Raw genomic sequence first — 26,783 nt, forward strand, 5'->3', positions numbered from 1 at the left:
ATTGCTGTTTGTTTTGCACATGTGCAACAGGTCCATCAAAGCATGGGTCTGAAGAAGCCCTGCAAGCCAGGCAAAGCTCCCCTGTCAGCAGCCTGTAGAAGACGGAATACATTGACAGAGCTTTTAGGAAATCAGTGAAGAACAGGGTATCCATGTCTTAAATCTCCTGGTGAAAACCTTTGTAGGTGTGCCAACTATTGCAAGTGTCTGGTTAGGTAAATACCAGTGGTTGCATTGTACTCACTGATAGATCTGATAAGGGCAGAGTTGAGTGGCACTTTAACTTCCTTTGAACTGGATACCATACCCTTCCCTATAAGCTGGGGAACATAGAATGATTTTCTTGCTATCTGAACTACATGATGTTTCAAAGTCCAGACTGCTGTCTACACATACCTGTCAAGTGTACCTCATTATGAGCAACATTCCTTATTTTGAGTCTTAAAACATTCATGTTTCTCAAAGTTCCACATTGAAAGGATCTGTCACACATTCTGTATTAGCTATTTTTTAACTGATATCCATGGTAAATAGAATCGTTAGCATTTTTTAACTGATATCCATGGTAAATAGAATTGAATCATACTAATTCATTAAAGGAGCTATTATATAATTAAACATATCACATTTCAACTATCCTTTAAGCTTCCAAGAGGAAGCTGTTAGTAAGTATTCCACATTTTGCCCATTTGTTGCACATTATGAAAGGTAGTGTTCCTCATTTTGGAGATGGAAGGTTGAAAGTTATGATACAAAAAAATTAACCTATTTTAATCCAAATACAAATAGCAGAGTTTTCAGGAATAATCCCTTCTTCAATGCATATAAAACACAGTTCAAGTACAGAGTCTTTAAATACAGCACATGATCCCATCACTCAATAATAGCTCAGCTTGTTATACAGAGAACCTAGCGTTTGAATACACCACAACCCATATCAAAACTACATTCAAAAACAACTTAAAGGCACAACAGATACAGGCGGTCAATAGCAATATTCACTTCAGTTTCATTTGCTTTTGTTTTAATACAGATTTTAAACTGAATTTTAAAACTGCAGGCTGACCGTGCACCTGGATTAAATTATTCAGTTAGTTTAAAACCTGTATTAAAACAAAAGCAACTCTAGGTTCTCTGTATAACAAGCTGAGCTCTTATTGGGTGATGGGATCATGTACTGTGGTTAGAAACTCTGTATTTGAACTGTGTTTTATATGCATTGAAGAAGGGATTATTCCCAAAAGCTCTGCTATTTGTATTTGTATTAAAATAAGTGAGCTTTTTTATTTCTAGTGTTGAGATACAGTTTTTATTGCTTTTACTATTTGTTGTATTTAATCTGTTGATCTGTAATACTCAGTTGCACTCCTTAAAGCTGACTGTCTACATATGTTCCTAGATCCCTTATTACTGGATTAACTCTTGGGGATATTTTATCAATGGAGTAATTAACTTGGGCTGACAGCTTCCCAAAGGGCATTATAATATATTTTTGGCATTGAATTCTAGGCCATGTCTTTGGCACCAATCATTTTTTGTGTTAATCCCTCTTGCAAAATGTTGGTGTTTTGAGGGAATTTATAATAGCTTTCAGTTTATGGTCATCTGCCAATCTGGTGACTCAGAGGCCTTGAATGTTAGCCTTGATTTCTGAGAAGTAGATACCAAACAAGAGAGAGCCCAACACAGACCCCTGGGGTACTCCATTGGTGACCGGTCTCTTAATGGAGATGGTCTCACCAGTTTGGACTTCTTGGGCTCTGTCTGTGAACCAGCCAGCAATACCTAACTCAGAGAGCTTGTCAACAATGCCTGAGTGGGCATTGTATTAAATGCCTTGGCCAGATCAAGATACACAGCAATCACTCTACCTCATCCATTGCCTTGGTGATGCTCTCAAAGAAGTCTACCATTTTAAATAGGAATAGCCTTCTCTTAATAAAGCTAAATTGGGAAGGTTCCAGTATCTGTATATTGCCAATGTCCTTGTATATCATTTCCATGATAATTCATTCCATAGTTTTACATGTTAGGCTCATTAGACTGATAGACCTGTAATTTGTGGGATCAGTTGATGGTTCACCCATGTGGAGGGGAATGACAGTTGCAGTCCTCCATTCACTTGGAATGTAGCCTATTTTGAGGTTGTAGTTGAAGAGTGCTTCAAATGGTCCTGATATGTCACGATTAAGGCTGTTCAGGAGGCAACCGGGTATGTCGGGTGTTCTTGGCTTCAGTGAGTGATGCCAGCAACTGTTCCCTGCTATTAGTGGGGGAAGAATGTTGGAGGGATTAGACCTAGAGGAGCTGGGGAGTTTAAGGTGAAGTGTGAGCTGAAGTAGGTTTGCTATGTCTCACTGCTAGGTGTAAGTGGTACCCTTCACCAGAAGTTCAGCACACTGCTGTGTGTAACCTTTAAAGTCTTGAGCAGAGCTGAAGAAGGCCTTGTGATTGTTCTTAGCCTATGAGGCTATCCCGACCTTGGAGTTGACCATGTTGGACTTAATTAGACCTCTGAGCATCTTCTTTAGTTGTATAAGAAAGCATTTTTGTTTAAGGGAGTTGCTCTTCCGGCTTTTGGTCATGATTTTTTTTTATTATATATCCTGTTTAGGTGACGATTCCACCAGTGGGGATTTGGTTTTAGTGTTTGTTTTGGCTTTACTTCTGGTAGGTACAGCAGCCTCTATTAAGCCATTCACATGCTTGTACAGGGACTCTGTGAATAATTCTGCACAGATAGCTGTGGTTCTGGGCTTGCGGCAGGGCTTGGATTTTGACAAACTCTCACTGAATGACATGTAGTTTGCCTTAGAATAGTTCCTAACTGTTATTGGTTCAGCTGGGTTTTCCAGGGTGATTTTTACTTCAAATGAGACAGCTATGTGATTGTGATCTGATGTCACAAGTGAGGACATGATACGATGGGGGGGGGTGAAACCTGTCCCATGTTGGTGAGTTCCAGATCCAATTTGGATCTTCTGATTGGAGTGCGCCCCTGAGTTTGAAGCACTGTAATTTTTCCAGTCTATAGAGGGGTAGTTAAAGTCACCAATGAAAATGGTGTTTGGTTGAATGGTGAGCACCTCTAGCAGGCTTGGGTAAGAGTCGTGAGACTCTAGGGGCATAGATTGTCACTTGTAGCTGGCCATCATATGGTGAGGGATTTAACTATGGTGACTTGCACATGGATGAGCTCCATGGTATCATCCTGTTTAACTCATATGGCGGTATGTTTATTGCTAACATAGATTTTGACACCTACACCTTTGGCCCCAGTCTGTGCTGTTGTTATCTAAATGTGTGAAAGACACTGTAGCCTTGCACTGCCATAGTATTTTCTACTATCCAAGTCTCAGTCATGGCACAGATGTCTACATTTTCCAGATTGAAGAGGCCTTGAAGGGTGTGGAGTTTTTGTTTAGGCTCCTAGCATTGCGCAGTAATACATTAAGTTGCACAAACAAGAAAATAAAATTAAAATAAACCACAAGGTCAGCGATACAGACCCAAAATTTATTAAACACTCTATAACACTCTAGCACTTCAGCTAACAAGCCTTCCAGGAGTAAAAATCAATTAAAACCCAATCTTATAAATATATATATATATTTTTTTACAATCAATCATACAATTTTCTAATCAAGCAAGTTAAAGTAAAACACTCCAATTAACTTCATTATTCAGACCACCAGGAGACAGAGTACCAAACTTTAAAATGTACATGGGTTCTTTATACAATAATTTACTCTTCAAGGTTTCATGAATAATAAAATTATTACAGACTTTCTCTAAAATAGAACCTTGCAAAAAGAAAAATCAGAATTATGAAAAAATTTAAAATGTTGGGCAATAGGACTTTCCATCTTCCCATGTTTAATATACCTAATATATTCCTGCAATCTTATTTTAAATTTACGTTGACTTTCCCCAATATAAAACAAACCACAGGGACGTCTCAAAACATAGATAATGCCCTCAGTGTTGCAATCAAATCTATCCAAGGCATCAAAACTGATGCCATTAATAAAGGGAAAAAAACTCAAAACATTAGCACAGAGCAACAGTTACCACAATGGAAGGTGCTCATTTCTATCAAAGAAGTAGTTACCAAAACCTCAGGTAAAAACAAAGGAATTATGAACCAAAAATCTCTGAGGTTCCTATCCTTCCTGTATGAAATATTAGATTGACCATACAAAAACACAGACAACTCTTTGTTTTTCAATAAATATCCCCAATAATATTTCACTAAATAAATCACCTCATTACTAAAACACGCAAGAGTGGTTACAAAATGTATACTACTCTTTGATTCAGTACCAGTAGCAGCTGTAGTATTATTACTGTATTTAACTCGGTTATCCAACCAATAAACAGAAGAGGACTTGTGTAACCTGTCTCTGTCTTGTATACCCTGGGTAACCTTGTTAATAGCTGATTCAGTCAAAGAAGGATCTTAGCCCCTAGAGACAAACATATCAAAAGTTGTAGGCATTTCTAACCCCCAATCCTCATCATTATTATATAGTCTCCAAAGTCTAATAAATTTGCCATATGGTAAAGAAGACAATAAATGGGGGGGGGGGCATGGCAGTTATCTCCATGTGAAAATTGTCACCCATCAATAAATTTCTGATGTACTGATGTCCTTAAAAATCCATTACTGCAAATGGATAAATTAATATCCAAAAAAGAAATATCGTTATGACATTGAAGGCCCTCAACCCCCCCCCAAAAAGATTATAATTCAAAAATTCATGAAACATAAACACATATTCATGACCCCCCCTTGCAAATAAAAATCAAATTGTCAATAAAACGATAATATAGAGTACAACGCCCCATTTGGGATGTACCTTACAAGACACCTGCAACAGCTGAAAAGATCATAAAAGTGTTCAATAAACTACTCTTCTTGGACTTTGACTTCCTGGTGCTTCCTTCCACCTTGATTTATACAGTTAAGACCACAGAAGTACCTCACCAAGAGGATCACTGGCCTCAAACAAATGCCCTATGCAGCTTGACTGAAGAATTTCCAGCTGTACTCGGTTGCATACCGCCTACTCAAAGGTGATCTCTGCTCGACATACAAGGCCATGTCCAACCCAGAATTGATGGACATGCTCCACCTAAAGAAAACCATATCACCTCGAGCCACATGCTCTAGGGATCTAAACCTCACCACAACAATAAATAGCATGTGCTGGAGGTATAGATTCCTGTCCCAGAGACTTCCCATGCTTTGGAACAAGATTCCAATCTACATTAGGCAGGGCTCTTTGCTAACACTCTTCAAGAGAAACCTTGACAAGTGGATGGGAAATGGAAAGTTTACCCCGGGGATCACTTCATTGGTTCTGCTGGACAGAGGCACAGGGAACTAATCTAAGGGGGCAGAGAAAGCCAACACATTCTGGCTAGGCTTATAAATGCCTCCGGGCAGATAGCCTAGTACCTACCTATGAACATATGAACCGATAATACATAATAAAATTATTGAAAAAATAATGTCCAGAAATATATTCAGTCTCAAATAAACCCATAGTCAAATTTGCATACAGAGGGAAGGTTGCAAACATTAAAGTTGCTTGGAGAAGTTTTCACTATGTTGATAGTTTTGTCTCTTTGGCATTGCCTAAAAAAGGTCTAAGAAGATAGATACAGTTTTAGCCATTATCCAAAATCTTAGGGGGTACAAGTGCAGCCCATCCTTGCCAAAGCAACATGGTCTGCTGACCATGTGCTCCTGTGCTAACAGATCCTGGACCCCCCTGAAGTGACATCAGAAATTAAGACAATTATTAAAGTCATTTTATGTTCATACTGTGACTTCACCCTTGTTGAAGGTAGAATGTTGCTCAGTGCAACTCTTGTACCAGTCTGTGACACATATTTTGAGAAATCTATTATATTTCTTATCATATAGTCCATTGAGGTATGTTTCAGGCCATTTACACACACATGGACTATGATAGAATCATACTGGTATCTGGGGTGCAGTGACTTGGGTGTCTGCATGATATTGCAGATCCTGGGTATCTGACCCTTATCTTCTCCTTGTCTAACCTGGTGAGGGGGGCATCTGTGTGTTCCACAACTGACCCCCAATGACAAACGTATTAGATAAAGTATATGCTTGCCTTATGGGCTTTGCTCTTGAGGGACTATTGAGTGTCGGCTTATCTGAGCTGGTTGGAGTCACTTTTGTGTCTGTGTTAGTGACTGCTGATGAGCAGTGATGTCATCAGGTGGCTTTGGAGGGCTCAACATAAAAAATGTGTGTGTGTGTGTGTGTGTGTGTGTGTGTGTGTGTGTGTGTGTGTGTGTGTGTGTGTGTGTGTGTGTGTGTGTGTGTGTGTGTGTGTGTGTGTGTGTGTGTGTGTGTGTGTGCAGTGAGAGATACTGTATGTGTGAGAGGATGTGTATGTGGGTATTCTTGACAAACTCATTTGTATGGAAGATTCTTGCCTCTAAGGAAGTTGTGTATTTACATTTCTCACATACTATGTTATTTTCTTTAATGATTAACTGGTCATATGAGAACATGAGACAATTTCTGCATTGCCCTAGGATCCCCAAATCTACTAAGCTGGCCACAGAGACATTCGGAAATTGCATATCTATGTTGTATAGTCATGTAGTAGTTTGGGCTGTTTAAGATTTTGGATTGGGTTTTAACAGGGGTCTCCTAGGGTAGTTTCTGGGGTTAAGGGCAAGATGTAATATAGTGTTAGGCTATGGCACTGCTATTCTATATGCAAACTAGTTTCTGGGGTTAAGAGCAAGATGTTGTATAGTGCTAGTATAAAGCAGTGTTATTGGATGTACAAGCTACCTTCTCTAAACTTCATTCTGTGCAATGCCACATTGTTTAGCAGGTTTTGGCCATAATGCTAACTTTACAGAGAAATTTTACAGTCTAGCCATTTGCTACTATACAGGGCACTGCTAACCGCTAACCTTAAAATCGTCAAGCAATACCAACAGTAGCATTAGCCATTAAAACAAAACCCTGTTGTTGAAGATGAAATCACAGAAGCAAATCAGGAGTTTATTGAAGAATGTATTGTTCAGTAATGACATGAATTTCAGCTTAACTTTTTATATGTGGTTGGCGACTTGAGTGCTCACATGACCAGAAGATGTAATATAAAAGGGAAGGACTGTTGTAAATACACTTGGTTCTGAGAAAGTCTTTTCATATGAAAGTGCTTAACCAAGTCTGTAGATTGGTTGAATTATGAATACATTTCTTTTTTCTGAAATTGTTCCTGTGATTTTGTCTTCTTCAGTGCTGCTAACTGCTGCTATGTGGTGGGCATCTCTGTGCAAACTCACCTGATTTACAGCAGAAAAAAAAGCTTGAAAACTAACTCCTATGCTATCTAGCCAATAAACAATCATAATTTAAGCACCCTAGAGTGCCTCCCAACTCATAGAGACTAGTAAATACATTATGCTACAAGATGGATGATCCTGGAATTTCTTAATTCAAAAGCACAGCAAAAGCAGCTCTCCAGTGCAGATTAAATAACAAACAACTAAGTCCCCTGATAAATTTGCCTTTCTACAAGGTGATCTGGAGGGAAACAGAACTAGAAAAAGCCAACAAAGAAATTATGACTTTTGCCACAAAATCAAATAATTATTTTTTAAAATACGCAAGGAAACGGTAGCTTTCACTGTATAAAGCAAGTCTAAGTGCAGTAAATGAAATAAAATATTCTTATCTCAGCCTGGATGGCTCTGGATGCAGTTTAAACATTTGAATAGCATTACAAAGCACTGTGGACGAGAGCACATGGCCTTACAAACTCTACTGATTTATAGTGAACCTCCAATAGTATGCACTTACTTAAACACACGAGCCAGCTTGAAAGATCACCATGTATCCTTACTAAGGCAACCAACAGTATGTCCACTATGAACTACCCTGACGGCCTTAAATCACCCTCATTCTTTTCATTGTCCGATTGTCTTTTGAGAGAGGATCTCTACCTAGCCTACAGAACTTCAAAGGATGCAGTCCTCTGCAACCTCCTTCACATCCACAAAACTAATAACACCTTAAAAATCTATTCAAGAGATCTGAACTTCCACCATAATATAAAAATAACCTGATGGTCTGATAAATATCTATCACACAGAATATTTCTTTTAAAAAATAGACTTCTTGAGCATATAAAGCATAGTAGTTCCCTGACCCTTTTTAAACACAGCCTACATGACTGAATAATCAAATATAAGTACACCGCAAGTCTGGCCCCTCAGGCCCTTATGGAAGGGAGATATAACTAGGTCCAAAGTAATTTGGGGGTAGAGTTGGTATTAATTAATGCTTGGTAAATTCAGTGTGGGATCATCTGGCTAGGTTGCAAATAGTTCACCAGATTAGCAGGCTAGTATTAACCTATGAAGCTATCAGAAAATATAGAAACTACTCATAAAAATAATCATCTGACAAAAAAATAATTCTTTCCAGGGCTACTGACAAAACTGACAATGGCACATATTTTTGCTCAATTTTTTGCACTATCTCCATCCTGCCCCACCACCTAAGGCATAATGTCTACCTTTCATTTTTGGCCCTCTGACTCCTGAATTAATTTAGTATCAAATATCATATGTGGCCACGCAACCAGCAGTACCTTCTTACTCACAACAGTTGTTTCATTCATAACATACCTAGCATGTGTCAACCTATCCTTTGAATGTGGTCCAGGCTGCATTCTACAGATGAAAGGTTTGAGAAGTCAAATACCTCTACATTTCCATATATATTATTTTATTTTATTTTTATTCACATTTTGGTTACAGAGGTAGAGTACTGATCATAAAATGACCAATTGCAGGTTCATCTTAGGTTACAAAATTATTGCTGCAAAAAAAATGAATGTAAGAAGACTAGAAGAGAATGTTAACTAATAATACAGAGACATGAAGGGACAAGCACAGCACAAGTGGTACAACGAAATGCAAAGCACAATGACAAACTCATGCAGTAACAGATGGCAATCAATTCCATTCCGTTTGTTTCAAGATGGTGTTGCTGAGGTTTCAACAAAATAATCATGGAGAAAAACAAAATATGTGACTTGAGAAATATGTGCATAATTAATAAGGCCAAGTGTTAAATGTAGCTGAGGGGAAAGTGCAAAACGGAGGAGTTAACTCATAGGGTAAGTTATATTAATTCAGCAATGCCTGCAATTTTGTGGCATATTAATTTTTCATGTTCAGGAGTAGCTCATGTTGTAGGTGAGGTGGTAAGGGAGAGACAGCAACAGTTTAGGGGCAAGTATAGAGAAGCTGATATCTTCACGATGCTGTTTGGTAGCAGGGTTTAGAGTAAAGGCCCACCAGTAATAGGCTGGTTATGTCTTGTACAGGGATCCATTTAGATTTTCCAAAGTGTGGCAGTAGTTTTCACGTTGAGGGGAACTGATAATGAAATAACAAATTTTGTTTGATAAGGTCTGGAGGGTAGTAGTGTTTTTGTTTGAAGTGTTTGCAAATAAAGAAAGTTCCAGTTCATAATCAATTGAACAGAAGGTTTTACTTCAGGCATAGAAAGCTTTACCTCATTCTGTACTTACATGGAACATATTACTCTCTCCTTGTAACACATAACCACATATTACTCTCTCCTTGTACCACATGACCACATATTACTCTCTCCTTGTACCACATGACCACAGTCTTTTACTGTCCCTCATCACTGCATGCATTGTGCATGAAGAGATTTGCTTGTGGTCAGGCTACTGGTTGCTAAATAAAGTCACTGAAGTCAGAGACAGATAGAGAAATACGTAGACAGGTAGGTAGACAGACAGATAGGTAGACGTGCAGATAGACATATTCATTTATATGTATAGATAAATACATGCTTACATACATGCATACTTCCATGTAGAGACATAAATACAGACAGACAAGCAGACAGAAGTATCTTGTTTTAGTGTGATCATCAGCCTCATAGGTGTATACTAGGCTAACAACCACTAGGGTCCTTATAAGCCTAGCTGTGCAACCCAAAAGTGAATTTAATTTACGTAGGGGGTGAATTACTGACTACCTCTGTTTATTAGAGACATGGACACCAAGTTGGGATGAATTTCTGGTTACTCATCCATTGCTCCATTGCACTTAAGGAGGGTTAAGGAGGAACTCTGCTTCATATGGATGGACAACCTGTTTCAGAGAATGATAATTGTCTGAGAAACATATCTGTTTCTGCAACATGTCCTATTTATGCCATAAGCAAAATGTAAGTCTTTTAATCTAGTAGTTTGATGCTGTTTATTTTGTGGATGTACATTTTCATTAAAACCAAGTCCAGGAATGCCTTGTACAGGAGGAAAAGATCACCTCTAATAAGTCTGATGCAGAATAAATAGACAGGGCTTTGAGGCAGTTAACAGAATAAATACACAGGGCTTTGAGGCAATTAACATAAAAATAGGCAGGGCTTTCAGGCAATTAACATAATAAATAGACAGGGCTTTGAGGCAGTTAAGAGAATAAATAGACAGGGCTTTGAGGCAATTAACATAATAAATAGACAGGGCTTTGAGGCAGTTAGAATAAATAGACAGGGCTTTGAGGCAGTTAACATAATAAATAGACAGGGCTTTGAGGCAGTTAGAATAAATAGGCAGGGCTTTGAGGCAATTAACATAATAAATAGACAGGGCTTTGAGGCAATTAACATAATACATAGAAAGGGCTTTGAGGCAGTTAACATAATAAATAGACAGGGCTTTGAGGCAGTTAACATAATAAATAGGCAGGGCTTTGAGGCAATTAACATAATAAATAGACAGGGCTTTGAGGCAGTTAACAGAATAAATAGACAGGGCTTTGAGGCAATTAACATAATAAATAGGCAGGGTTTTGAGGCAATTAACATAATAAATAGACAGGGCTTTGAGGCAGTTAGAATAAATAGACAGGGCTTTGAGGCAATTAACATAATAAATAGACAGGGCTTTGAGGCAGTTAACAGAATAAATAGACAGGGCTTTGAGGCAATTAACATAATAAATAGGCAGGGTTTTGAGGCAATTAACATAATAAATAGACAGGGCTTTGAGGCAGTTAGAATAAATAGACAGGGCTTTGAGGCAATTAACATAATAAATAGGCAGGGCTTTGAGGCAATTAAGATAATAAATAGACAGGGCTTTGAGGCAGTTAGAATAAATAGACAGGGCTTTGAGGCAATTAACATAATAAATAGGCAGGGCTTTGAGGCAATTAACATAATAAATAGACAGGGCTTTGAGGCAGTTAACAGAATAAATAGGGCTTTGAGGCAATTAACATAATAAATAGACAGGGTATTGAGGCAGTTAGAATAAATAGACAGGGCTTTGAGGCAGTTAACATAATAAATAGGCAGGGCTTTGAGACAATTAACATAATAAATAGACAGGGCTTTGAGGCAATTAACATAATAAATAGACAGGGCTTTGAGGCAGTTAACATAATAAATAGGCAGGGCTTTGAGGCAGTTAACATAATAAATAGGCAGGGCTTTGAAACAGTTAACATAATAAATAGGCAGGACTTTGAGGCAATTAACATAATAAATAGGCAGGGCTTTGAGGCAGTTAACAGAATAAATAGACAGGGCTTTGAGGCAATTAACAGAATAAATAGACGGGGCTTTGAGGCAATTAACATAATAAATAGGCAGGGCTTTGAGGCAATTAACATAATAAATAGACAGGGCTTTGAGGCAGTTAACAGAATAAATAGACAGGGCTTTGAGGCAATTAACATAATAAATAGGCAGGGCTTTGAGGCAATTAACATAATAAATAAACAGGGCTTTGAGGCAGTTAGAATAAATAGACAGGGCTTTGAGGCAATTAACATAATAAATAGACAGGGCTTTGAGGCAGTTGACAGAATAAATAGACAGGGCTTTGAGGCAATTAACATAATAAATAGGCAGGGCTTTGAGGCAATTAACATAATAAATAGGCAGGGCTTTGAGGCAGTTAACATAATAAATAGGCAGGGCTTTGAGGCAATTAACGTAATAAATAGGCAGGGCTTTGAGGCAATTAACATAATAAATAGGCAGGGCTTTGAGGCAGTTAACAGAATAAATAGACAGGGCTTTGAGGCAATTAACAGAATAAATAGACGGGGCTTTGAGGCAATTAACATAATAAATAGGCAGGGCTTTGAGGCAATTAACATAATAAATAGACAGGGCTTTGAGGCAGTTAACAGAATAAATAGACAGGGATTTGAGGCAATTAACATAATAAATAGGCAGGGCTTTGAGGCAATTAACATAATAAATAAACAGGGCTTTGAGGCAGTTAACATAATAAATAGACAGGGCTTTGAGGCAGTTAGCATAATAAATAGGCAGGGCTTTGAGGCAGTTAACATAATAAATAGACAGGGCTTTGAGGCAATTAACAGAATAAATAGACAGGGCTTTGAGGCAATTAACATAATAAATAGACAGGGCTTTGAGGCAATTAACAGAATAAATAGACAGGGCTTTGAGGCAATTAACATATTAAATAGACAGGGCTTTGAGGCAATTAACAGAATAAATAGACAGGGCTTTGAGGCAGTTAACAGAATAAATAGGCAGGGCTTTGAGGCAGTTAACATAATAAATAGACAGGGCTTTGAGGCAGTTAACATAATAAATAGGCAGGGCTTTGAGGCAGTTAACAGAATAAATAGGCAGGGCTTTGAGGCAGTTAACATAATAAATAGACAGGGCTTTGAGGCAGTTAACATAATAAATAGACAGGGCTTTGAGGCAATTAACATAATAAATAGGCAGGGCTTTGAGGCAATTAACATAATAAATAGGCAGGGCTTTGAGGCATTTAACATAATAAATAGGCAGGGCTTTGAGGCAGTTAACATAATAAATAGGCAGGGCATTGAGGCAATTAACATAATAAATAGACAAGGCTTTGAGGCAATTAACATAATAAATAGGGCTTTGAGGCAGTTAACATAATAAATAGACAGGGCTTTGAAGCAGTTAGCATAATAAACAGGCAGGGCTTTGAGGCAGTTAACATAATAAATAGACAGGGCTTTGAGGCAATTAACAGAATAAATAGACAGGGCTTTGAGGCAATTAACATAATAAATAGACAGGGCTTTGAGGCAATTAACAGAATAAATAGACAGGGCTTTGAGGCAATTAACAGAATAAATAGACAGGGCTTTGAGGCAATTAACAGAATAAATAGACAGGGCTTTGAGGCAGTTAACAGAATAAATAGGCAGGGCTTTGAGGCAGTTAACATAATAAATAGACAGGGCTTTGAGGCAGTTAACATAATAAATAGGCAGGGCTTTGAGGCAGTTATAATAAATAGGCAGGGCTTTGAGGCAATTAACATAATAAATAGACAGGGCTTTGAGGCAGTTAACATAATAAATAGACAGGGCTTTGAGGCAGTTAACATAATAAATAGGCAGGGCTTTGAGACAGTTAACATAATAAATAGACAGGGCTTTGAGGCAATTAACATAATAAATAGACAGGGCTTTGAGGCAGTTAACATAATAAATAGACAGGGCTTTGAGGCAATTAACAGAATAAATAGACAGGGCTTTGAGGCAATTAACATAATAAATAGACAGGGCTTTGAGGCAGTTAACATAATAAATAGACAGGGCTTTGAGGCAATTAACATAATAAATAGGCAGGGCTTTGAGGCAATTAACATAATAAATAGGCAGGGCTTTGAGGCATTTAACATAATAAATAGGCAGGGCTTTGAGGCAGTTAACATAATAAATAGGCAGGGCATTGAGGCAATTAACATAATAAATAGACAGGGCTTTGAGGCAATTAACATAATAAATAGGGCTTTGAGGCAGTTAACATAATAAATAGACAGGGCTTTGAAGCAGTTAGCATAATAAACAGGCAGGGCTTTGAGGCAGTTAACATAATAAATAGACAGGGCTTTGAGGCAATTAACAGAATAAATAGACAGGGCTTTGAGGCAATTAACATAATAAATAGACAGGGCTTTGAGGCAATTAACAGAATAAATAGACAGGGCTTTGAGGCAATTAACAGAATAAATAGACAGGGCTTTGAGGCAATTAACAGAATAAATAGACAGGGCTTTGAGGCAGTTAACAGAATAAATAGGCAGGGCTTTGAGGCAGTTAACATAATAAATAGACAGGGCTTTGAGGCAGTTAACATAATAAATAGGCAGGGCTTTGAGGCAGTTATAATAAATAGGCAGGGCTTTGAGGCAATTAACATAATAAATAGACAGGGCTTTGAGGCAGTTAACATAATAAATAGACAGGGCTTTGAGGCAGTTAACATAATAAATAGGCAGGGCTTTGAGACAGTTAACATAATAAATAGACAGGGCTTTGAGGCAATTAACATAATAAATAGACAGGGCTTTGAGGCAATTAACATAATAAATAGGCAGGGCTTTGAGGCAATTAACATAATAAATAGACAGGGCTTTGAGGCAGTTAACATAATAAATAGACAGGGCTTTGAGGCAGTTAACATAATAAATAGGCAGGGCTTTGAGGCAGTTATAATAAATAGGCAGGGCTTTGAGGCAATTAACATAATAAATAGACAGGGCTTTGAGGTAGTTAACATAATAAATAGACAGGGCTGTGAGGCAGTTAACATAATAAATAGGCAGGGCTTTGAGACAGTTAACATAATAAATAGACAGGGCTTTGAGGCAATTAACATAATAAATAGACAGGGCTTTGAGGCAGTTAACATAATAAATAGACAGGGCTTTGAGGCAATTAACATAATAAATAGGCAGGGCTTTGAGGCAATTAACATAATAAATAGGCAGGGCTTTGAGGCATTTAACATAATAAATAGGCAGGGCTTTGAGGCAGTTAACATAATAAATAGGCAGGGCATTGAGGCAATTAACATAATAAATAGACAGGGCTTTGAGGCAATTAACATAATAAATAGGGCTTTGAGGCAGTTAACATAATAAATAGACAGGGCTTTGAAGCAGTTAGCATAATAAACAGGCAGGGCTTTGAGGCAGTTAACATAATAAATAGACAGGGCTTTGAGGCAATTAACAGAATAAATAGACAGGGCTTTGAGGCAATTAACATAATAAATAGACAGGGCTTTGAGGCAATTAACAGAATAAATAGACAGGGCTTTGAGGCAATTAACAGAATAAATAGACAGGGCTTTGAGGCAATTAACAGAATAAATAGACAGGGCTTTGAGGCAGTTAACAGAATAAATAGGCAGGGCTTTGAGGCAGTTAACATAATAAATAGACAGGGCTTTGAGGCAGTTAACATAATAAATAGGCAGGGCTTTGAGGCAGTTATAATAAATAGGCAGGGCTTTGAGGCAATTAACATAATAAATAGACAGGGCTTTGAGGCAGTTAACATAATAAATAGACAGGGCTTTGAGGCAGTTAACATAATAAATAGGCAGGGCTTTGAGACAGTTAACATAATAAATAGACAGGGCTTTGAGGCAATTAACATAATAAATAGACAGGGCTTTGAGGCAGTTAACATAATAAATAGACAGGGCTTTGAGGCAATTAACAGAATAAATAGACAGGGCTTTGAGGCAATTAACATAATAAATAGACAGGGCTTTGAGGCAATTAACATAGGACATTGTGTTCACTCCCTGTATTCTTTGTTTAAGGAACCTTTGTGGATTTTCCAGATGCTGCATGTGTCTTGCCAGGTACATACCAAGGTTTGGCTTATACACTACGATGGTTCTGATAAGGGCTAAGTACAGTGGTATGATGATCTCTCCTGACCTAGATGTCATGTCCTTACTTGTAAGTTGGGCAACATACAAGGATTTTCTTACTATCTTGGGCAAATATTGGTTGAAGGCTAGGTTACTATCTACATGAGGTCTTAGGTCCCTTACTAGTGAATCAACTTTTAGGGGTGCTTTACTGATGACATGTTACCCAGGGTGGATGACTTCCTAAAAGGTACTATACTGCATTTCTTGGAATTGAGTTTTAAGCCATGGCTTTGGCACCAAACATTTTTGTGTTAGATCATCCTGAAGGGTGTTTTCATCTTGGGGGCATTCAGTGACTGCTCCCAGTTTGCAATCATCTGCAAACTTGGTCAGTCATATGCCTTTGACATTTGTTTTGACCTCTGAGAAGTAGATGACAAAGAGGAGTGAGCCCGGTACAGAGTTCTGAAGGACTCCACTGGTGACTAGCCTCTTTGTGGAGGTGGCCTCACTGACCATAACCTCTTGGGTATTATCTGTGACACAGCTAGCTATCAAGCATGTTATATAGGGGTTTATGCCTAGTTACATAGGTTTGTTGACAATGCCTGAGTGGGGTATTGTATCAAATGCTTTAGCCAGATCTAGGTAGGTAGTATGCACCACTTTCCCCTCATGTATTGCCTTAGTGACCTTTTCAGTGAAGTCCACCAGGTTCAGTAAGTGTGGACCTTCCTTTGACAAAGCCAAACTGGGATGGATCCAATGTATGGAGGTATCCTATGTCCTTGTTGATAACTTCCATGATAATTCTTTCCATAGCTTTGCAAATAAGTCTAGTTAGACTAATGGGTCTGTAGTTTCCAGAATTGTGGAAGGTCATCTCTTATGAAGGGGGATGACCACTGAAGTCCTCCATTCTCATGGCTCAAAGTCTGTTTTAAGACTATAATTAAACAGTGACTCCAGGGGTCTTGATAAGCCTTATTTTAGACTGTTCAGGAGGCATCCAGGGATGTTATCAGGACCCATTAAGGCTGTGTTCTTGGCTTTAGCATATGCAGCCAGTACATGCTCTCTAGTTAAAGTTGGAGAGTTATGTTTAAGGGTAATTTCTGGGGACACCACAACACCACAAATACAATGCTGAATAAAATAATAAAAGAATGAAAATGCTACCGGACACAATTTATTGCATACAAGACTCTAGCACTTCGGCAAACAGCCTTCAAGGAGTTAAACAGATAACGATGCATACAAACAACTCCTTATATAACAATATAAAAGAATTAAGCAATAAATCAGTTATACAATCATATAATCAAATACTTCCAATTCACCTCAGAGTTCAAGCCAAAAGGTAGTAATGTATTAAATTTTAAAACAAAAATAAGATTCCTTATATAAAAAGTTTGTCTTTTAAAAGACAGTTTTCCCCAATCTTCTCACAAACTTGTTCAAGACTACAACCCTGCTACCATGTTTATCCTTAAAATGCATAGCAATAGAACTTTCCATTCTTTGTTTTTTAATGTCCCTAATATGTTCTTGTATGCGAGTTCTAAATTTTAATCCAACAAACACAGACCGCAGCACAGATGGTAAATAACTCAATTCCCACAAAACAGGAAAACAGAAAACTCATAAAAGGATTGAGTCAACAGAATGAATAAAATATACATTGTTTTAATTGTAAAAATGTGAGAGCTTTCGCAGTATGAATACTGCTTCATCAGGCATAGCAAAACAACTAACACCACTGTTTAAATAGTAAAGTGGTTTTCTACAGACGTTTCGTAGATGACCTTTTTTGCTATGGAAAGGTAGTATAGATGAGTTGAGGTTGTTTACAAATTATTTACAACATAGTACATCTTTTTTGGAATTTGATATTAAAGTAGAGTCCAGTCAGATGGATTTTTTGTGCATTAAGATTTTTAAGAAAATCAATGGCAGGACTAGTACTACCTTACATTGCAAGGCATGTACCAGGAATAACCTTTTACATCGCAAAAGCATGCACCCTGGACACATTTAAAAATGAAAGGTCAAGGCATGTGGATGTCCAGACTTAACCCCAAACAGCTGATCTTTGAAACAGACTTAAAATCCTGAAGAGGTAGGCTTCTTGGCAGGGGGTATCAAATGCAGGAAGTGGACACCACCTTGGGCAATGTCATGCACCTATGGCCCACTACAGCTAGACCTTATTTTTCAGCATTTACTGATGACACCTTGGGTTTAGTCAAGGGTTATAATAATACTCGGATGCCAGTGTTTTACAGTAGTGATGTGAATACATTTATGAATGTGATTAAAACATATTAGCCCATATTGACCAGTAATGATGAGATCAGGAAAATAGTGGGAGATAACCTCAGATTTTCTTTTAAAAACAAGAAGTGTCTCAGGAGCATGTTATGTTACCGAGATGACAACAAGGCTAATACAGGGCATACACCAAGTACCATGCAATCCTGTAAAAGTTGCCGGTACTGCACCTATATAGACACCACAGGCATATTCACACATCCAGACACTGGCAAGGTTTACACTTTTAGGATAGAAGCAGACTGTAATACAACCTGATATATTCGTGAACACATATATGGCATTAACACCAGTTCAGACAATAACGCACTGGCGAAGCACATTGCCCTTGTTGGGTCCTCACATGAGTTCAAATTCATGGTCATACAGACAGTGTATGGCAGTAATAGAGGTGGTGACATAGAGCGTAATGCAGGAGGTTAAATGGATGTTGACGTTACAAGCAGATAGAGGTAAAGGTGTAAATTAAAAGATTTCATTACAGCCCTTTTTGAAACGGGGAGCTGTACAGGTAATTTTTGTTATAGTCTGTAACAGCTACTATGAGATTTTAATGTAGTTGTTTTTAAATATTTTATATGTGCTTGTCACTTTATTTTATAGTACACACCCTATTGGATGTAATGCTTTCACTTTACTATTTAAACAGTGGTGTTAGTTGTTCTGCTATGTCTGATGAAGCAGTATTCATACTGCGAAAGCGCTCACATTTTTTACTATTAAAAGGACTGTACATTTTATTCATCTTGTTGACTCACTCCTTTTATGAGTTTTATGAGTTCTAAATTTTCTCTTGCTTTCACCTATATAGTATAAATCACAAGGGCACATTAGGGCACAGATAATACCTTCTGTAGCACAGGAATATCTTCCTGATGGGCAAAATTTAATACCATTTATTTTTTCAAAAAACTTACTACATTGCCACAAACACTTCAACCCTTGCAAGGAAAGATACCCAAAAATAATGGACCCCTAATAACTGCATCATCAGGGGAACAAGTATGCTAGATACTATGAAACTTTTTAGACTTCTACCACATCGATATGAACTAGAAGGATAACAGTTTAAAATTTGAATTAAATCACTATCCCTTAACAAAAATTTCCAACAGTCCTTTAATATATCACTTATTTTATCACTAAGTATGTTACATGTAGAGACAAAATACACATTATCATTTGACGTTTTATTACTATACATTTGCCCTTTATACCCCCTGGAGTGTGCATCTATATTCCCTTGAAAATTACTTTTTGCAAGGCCTTATCGACTAATTGTTGATCATACCCCCTACTGATAAACATATCAAAAGTCTGATTTGACTCTTCCAAGAAGTCTGTCCAATTATTGCAAATTCTATAAAGATGTAAAAATTGTTTTATTATAAATGTATTATAATTCTTGGTGATGGGGGTAAAGTTGGAACTGAATTTGTCCACTAACAAAATTACTATATCACCAGGCTTGGTGAATGTGGCACCATTAACAGCCAGTTCAAAACATTGCTGCATGCTGCCCTTGAGATTTCTGATGTAGCTGAAGAAAGAGTTATGTTTATCTTTCACCTGGCTTTGTTTGACCTAATTAGCCCTCTTAGCTGCCTATTTAGTATTGTGAAAAAGTTGTTATCTTTATGGGACTTACCTATCCTGAATTTTGCCATATATTTTTTTCTTCTTCTTTTGTATATCCTGTTTAATTTTGGATGCCACCAGGGTGATTCGTTTCTGGGGATAGTTCTGGGCTTACTTCTGGTAGGTACAGCAGCATCTTTGCATCCATTGACATAGTTGTACAGAGTTTTTGAGAGCAGTTCAGTGTAGGCTACTGTGTTCTTGGGGTTTGGAGGGGCACTGAATTTTGACAAACCATCACTTAATGAAAGTTAGTTTGCCATGGAATAGTTCCTGTTACTTGTTTTACTAGGGTTACAGAGTTGATTTTGATTTTAAAGGAGACATTTTCATGGTCAGACATCACCTGGATGGATAAGACATTGTGGGAGGTGCAGTGTTCTTTCATATTTGTGAATACAAGTTCCAGTATGTTGGAGCCTCTAGTGGGTGTTTTCATTATTTGGTGAAGAGTGTTTCTATTTAAGAAATACAAGGATCTCTGTGTCTGAAAATTGGAGGCCATGTATGATTCTCAGTCTTTAGAAGGGTAATTAAAGTCTGCCATGAGCAGGATGTTAGGTTGGATGGTACGTGCCCCCAATAAGTCCAAGTATGCATTAGTCATCTGGTCATTGAAGCATACATTTGTGTGTGTTCACTGTTCCATAGAGCTCCACAGCATTTTTGCTTTTTGGTTTCTTAGTTGATTATGCACCTTTCGTCTTTGTTCTTAATTAGTTCCTGAAGGCTTAGAAGGCTATTAAGGTTGCTTTGTTGGCACAGACTAATAAGGGTGCTTTATTAGGGCAGATTATTCTAAACAGTACTAAATCCTACTAATTTTAATGTTTACACAATACAATGGGTGCTTTATTTGGACAAAATGTGCTACACAGTACTAAATTCTACTAGCTTCACTGTTTACAGAATACTGAGTGCTTTACAGAATACTTAGGTGCTGTAAGCTAAGCAATACTAAATTCTACTAACTTCTATATTTACCCAATACTAAGGGTACTTTACAGAATACTTAGGTGCTGTATGCTGAACAATTCTAAATTCTACTAACTTCTATATTTACCCAATACTAAGGGTGCTTTACAGAATACTTAGGTGTTGCATGCTAAACAATACTAAATTCTAACTTCTATGTTTACACAATGTTAAGGGTGCGTTACAGAATACTTAGGTGTTGTATGCTAAACAGTACTAAATTCTACTAACTTCTATATTTACCCAATACTAAGGGTACTTTACAGAATACTTAGGTGTTGCATGCTAAACAATACTAAATTCTACTAACTTCTATGTTTACACAATATTAAGGGTGCTTTACAGAATACTTAGGTGTTGTATGCTAAACAGTGCTAAATTCTACTAACTTCTATATTTACCCAATACCAAGGGTGCTTTACAGAATACTTAGATGCTGTATGCTAAACACTACTAAATTCTACTAACTTCTATGTTTACACAATACTAAGGATGCTTTACAGAATACTTAGGTGTTTTATACTAAACAATACTAAATTCTACTAGCTTCAATGTTTACAGAATAAGAAGGGCTTTATTGGGGCAGATTATGCTAAATAGTACTGAACTCTATTAACTTCAATGTTTACACAATACTGAGGGTGCTTTATTGGGGGAAGTTTATGCTAACTTCAAAGTTTACACAATACTAAGGGTGCTTTACAGAATATTAGGTGCTGTATGCTAAACAGCACAAATTCTACTAACTTTAATGTTTACACATTACTAAAGGTGCTTTATTGGGCAGATTAAGGTAAACAGTACTCAATTCTACTAATTTTAATGTTTACTCAATACTGAATTTTACTAAATCTGTAGGTATCACCACTCAATGTCCAACTAGTAGAGGCCTGTGGAAAAACTTTTCAGATACATGTCTTTGAAATGTGGGAGGAATCCTATGTGAATGCAGGGAGGACATGCAGACTCCGCAAAGAAGGCACCCCAGCCGAGAATCAAACCGGAGAACCTCTTGCTGGCCACAACATTAACTGCTGCATCACTTTGCCAGAAAACTGATTATGGAAAAATACAGTAATAAATGACTAAATAAGGCTCAAATGTGTCAATAAGTTAATTTTATATGTGAGACAAAATAGTGTGCAATAAGAATCAACAATATCAACTGAATTGTATTAACTCCTTATACCTTGTAGAGTTTTAAGAGAATTTGTCAGTGTATGACTTGACTGCAAATATCCGTTGCCACACAGCTGTCCACACAAACAAATCTTGATAAACTGAATAATAAAAGAATATTTTAGAAGATGGAATTTTGTGGCTTTTTATTCAGTGTGTGTTCAGTTTCTGATGAAGTTTAAAATTAAACACATGAAAGCACTAAAATTACTTTCCTGTGGAGCAGTATTCTTTTATTATTCAATTTAACAATTCACTTTTTGTCGTTTGTAACTTTTGAGGCTTTTTCAGTTTAGTTTGTCAGCGTATGGTGTCATGACAGTACAACAGAAGTGTGAATCAGATTTCTGGACAGAGTAGATGGAGGGAGGTTACACCTGATATGGTAAGAGAAGACAGCAAAGGTAAAAGATCTGGTCATGACTGCATTAGCAATGTCCTTAGCTTCTTTTTTAACATCTTTGAGTATAGCAAAGGAATAACTGGTTATGGACCCCACTCAGGTATCATCGAAAAACTCATCAGCTTGAATGTAAACCCATACATCACAAGATGGGTTGCAAACTGGCTAAGCGACAGAACCCACAGGGTCAGAGTTGCTGGAGCCATGTCAGACTCAAAGCCTGTCACAAGTGGTGTCCCACAGGGCTCAGTCCTGGGTCCACTCTTGTTCGGCATCTACTTTTCTGAAGTACAAGCAAACACAGGAGGGTTATGGCTGACAAAGTTTGCAGATGACTGCAAACTGGGCGCCATAGTCGAAAACACATCTGACACAGATATCCTCCAGAAGGGCCTCACAGAAGCGGATAACTGGTGCCAGAGCCATGGCCTGAAGTTAAACGCCAAAAAGTGCATAGTCATACCCTTCGGGAAAAACAAGGTTACCCCTAGCTACCATATAGGTGACAATCCACTGAGCACAGAAAAGTCATCAGGGATCTGGGGACCCAAGTTGACAGTAGTCTTCGTTTGACACTCATGTTGCTAAAGTAGTTAGGAAAACCTTCTATATCGCCCACCTGATCATGAAGGGATTCACATCTAGATCAAGGGAGGTCATCGTCCCCTGTACTCATCACTCATTAGACCTATGATTGAGTACAATGCCCGTTCGGAATGTATCTGACCAGACACCTGATGCAGCTTGAAAGGCCCCAAAAGTTCCTCACCAAAAGGATAAAGGGTCTCAAAATATGTCTTATGCTGCCCGACTGAAAGAACTCCAGCTTTATTCAGTCTCATACCGCTTGCTCAGAGGTGACCTGTGCCTGACATATAAGGCCATGTCAAACCCAGATTTGATGAATATGCTTCACCTCAAAAATCTAGATCCCTCAGAACCACAAGGGCGGGAGACTTAAACCTTGACACGGTTATAAATAGAACGTGCTGGAGGGACAGATTCATCACCCAGAGACTCCCTATGCTGTGGAACAAAATCCCGGTACATGTGAGGCAGAGCACCTCGCTGGCCTTGTTCAAGAGGAATCTTGACCAATGGATGGGAGATCGCAGATATACCCCAGGGATTACTTCAGTGTCACTGCTTGACAGAGGCACAGAAAAATGATAGGCATAGCTTTTATTCAAACTAAAGGGGTGGCGAAAGCCACATAACTATGGGCTAGGCTTATAAATGCCCTTGGGCAGATAGCCTAGTATGAACCTATGAACCTATGAACCTATGGACGGTTTATTTGTTGATTGTCAGTCAAAAAGAGATATTCCCTTCCAGATGAAAAGACAAGGAACTGGAAAAAATGTAGTGGCTTTTGGGGTAGCGAAGGTGAACATTATTGTTGATATCTTGCTTGGCATGGATTGGTATATTATAACCTGTGAACCATTGAGAATTATAGAGTGTCAGACAGTTAGGAGATCTAAGAGAAAACATGCCTGCATAAGTCTTTATTGGCAGTGGTGACAGCCTGGATTTATAACTGCAGCAAAGTGCAGGTCATTTGCAGGTTACCTCAATGGTGACAGCCTGGATTTGTATCTAAAGCAAAGTGGGCAGTCATTTATGGGTTACCCCAAAGTATGCAGTCATTTACCGGTTACCCTGAGTTTACATGCAATAAGAATATTAGTAAGGAATGCAGAACATGCAGCGAATGCTGCACAGCAGGAAGGTATGATATGTACCAGTTATATTATAGCTGCAACAAAAGTCTTGGCCTAGTATTATGTCAGGCAGCTATTTTTTTAATTGATATGCACTTTAAACTTGAGGCCAGCACTCAGTATGAATCCAATTGGCTCAGTAATGTTCAAAACCTCAATGGGTAAGTGATTCACACAGGTAACAGGTAATTCTGCAGCAGGGGAACAAAAGGACAGTATATAACTAATGTGCATATTTGTGAGGATTTTTAATTTATTTATTAATTTGCTAAGAGGGTAAGTAAACTAAAACCCTTTCAGCTATAATTCTGGCCATGAGGGTAAGAGAAGATGCAACATATAAAGGAACTTTAGAGCAGCTAATCAATCTTCATGTTTTTGGCAAGTAGCAGGACTCCTCATTCCTCTGAAAAACCCTTGTGGGCATGAGGAATACAAGTGAACTTCATACAGAAAATGACCAGAGATCAGGACTGAACCTTTGACCAGGAAACTATGAAGTAAGGATCTATCTAAGTACTGAATCATCGTGCTGCCCCAGATGTTAAAGAATATAGACCACTGCATGGTAAATAGGTTAAATCCATGTTGTCGTACTTAACTGTACAGCATTCAAAAGAGCCAGAACAGAATACTGAGTCACTGCTTACCAGATTATCCAGGTACCACCCCAGTGTTTCACATGGCAGCAATCCATTACCATTAAGATGGTCCTTCAGTCATTCTAAGCACCTGACAGCCTATTCCCTCCTTTACTGTTTTATAAATATTCAAATGTGTGCATTCTGATTTTTGTCACATTATCTCTCACATTTTTCCAGGTGACTCTCATCAATTACCATGTGATTCATCACTTTCTAATCCTCATGGGATTGACACAGTTCTCACTTACCATGTGACTCATCATTTTCTAATGCTCATGGGATTGGCACAGTTCTCACTTACCATGTGACTCATCATTTTCTAATGCTCATGGGATTGGCACAGTTCTCACTTACCATGTGACTCATCATTTTCTAATGCTCATGGGATTGGCACAGTTCTCACTTACCATGTGACTCATCATTTTCTAATGCTCATGGGATTGGCACAGTTCTCACTTACCATGTGACTCATCATTTTCTAATGCTCATGGGATTGGCACAGTTCTCACTTACCATGTGACTCATCATTTTCTAATGCTCATGGGATTGGCACAGTTCTCACTTACCATGTGACTCATCATTTTCTAATGCTCATGGGATTGGCACAGTTCTCACTTACCATGTGACTCATCATTTTCTAATGCTCATGGGATTGGCACAGTTCTCACTTACCATGTGACTCATCATTTTCTAATGCTCATGGGATTGGCACAGTTCTCACTTACCATGTGACTCATCATTTTCTAATGCTCATGGGATTGGCACAGTTCTCACTTACCATGTGACTCATCATTTTCTAATGCTCATGGGATTGGCACAGTTCTCACTTACCATGTGACTCATCATTTTCTAATGCTCATGGGATTGGCACAGTTCTCACTTACCATGTGACTCATCATTTTCTAATGCTCATGGGATTGGCACAGTTCTCACTTACCATGTGACTCATCATTTTCTAATGCTCATGGGATTGGCACAGTTCTCACTTACCATGTGACTCATCATTTTCTAATGCTCATGGGATTGGCACAGTTCTCACTTACCATGTGACTCATCATTTTCTAATGCTCATGGGATTGGCACAGTTCTCACTTACCATGTGACTCATCATTTTCTAATGCTCATGGGATTGGCACAGTTCTCACTTACCATGTGACTCATCATTTTCTAATGCTCATGGGATTGGCACAGTTCTCACTTACCATGTGACTCATCATTTTCTAATGCTCATGGGATTGGCACAGTTCTCACTTACCATGTGACTCATCATTTTCTAATGCTCATGGGATTGGCACAGTTCTCACTTACCATGTGACTCATCATTTTCTAATGCTCATGGGATTGGCACAGTTCTCACTTACCATGTGACTCATCATTTTCTAATGCTCATGGGATTGGCACAGTTCTCACTTACCATGTGACTCATCATTTTCTAATGCTCATGGGATTGGCACAGTTCTCACTTACCATGTGACTCATCATTTTCTAATGCTCATGGGATTGGCACAGTTCTCACTTACCATGTGACTCATCATTTTCTAATGCTCATGGGATTGGCACAGTTCTCACTTACCATGTGACTCATCATTTTCTAATGCTCATGGGATTGGCACAGTTCTCACTTACCATGTGACTCATCATTTTCTAATGCTCATGGGATTGGCACAGTTCTCACTTACCATGTGACTCATCATTTTCTAATGCTCATGGGATTGGCACAGTTCTCACTTACCATGTGACTCATCATTTTCTAATGCTCATGGGATTGGCACAGTTCTCACTTACCATGTGACTCATCATTTTCTAATGCTCATGGGATTGGCACAGTTCTCACTTACCATGTGACTCATCATTTTCTAATGCTCATGGGATTGGCACAGTTCTCACTTACCATGTGACTCATCATTTTCTAATGCTCATGGGATTGGCACAGTTCTCACTTACCATGTGACTCATCATTTTCTAATGCTCATGGGATTGGCACAGTTCTCACTTACCATGTGACTCATCATTTTCTAATGCTCATGGGATTGGCACAGTTCTCACTTACCATGTGACTCATCATTTTCTAATGCTCATGGGATTGGCACAGTTCTCACTTACCATGTGACTCATCATTTTCTAATGCTCATGGGATT

This window comes from Protopterus annectens, chromosome 15.part0 (assembly GCF_019279795.1).
Source record: "Protopterus annectens isolate FY-2018-M chromosome 15.part0, PAN1.0, whole genome shotgun sequence".
Taxonomy (NCBI): domain Eukaryota; kingdom Metazoa; phylum Chordata; order Ceratodontiformes; family Protopteridae; genus Protopterus; species Protopterus annectens.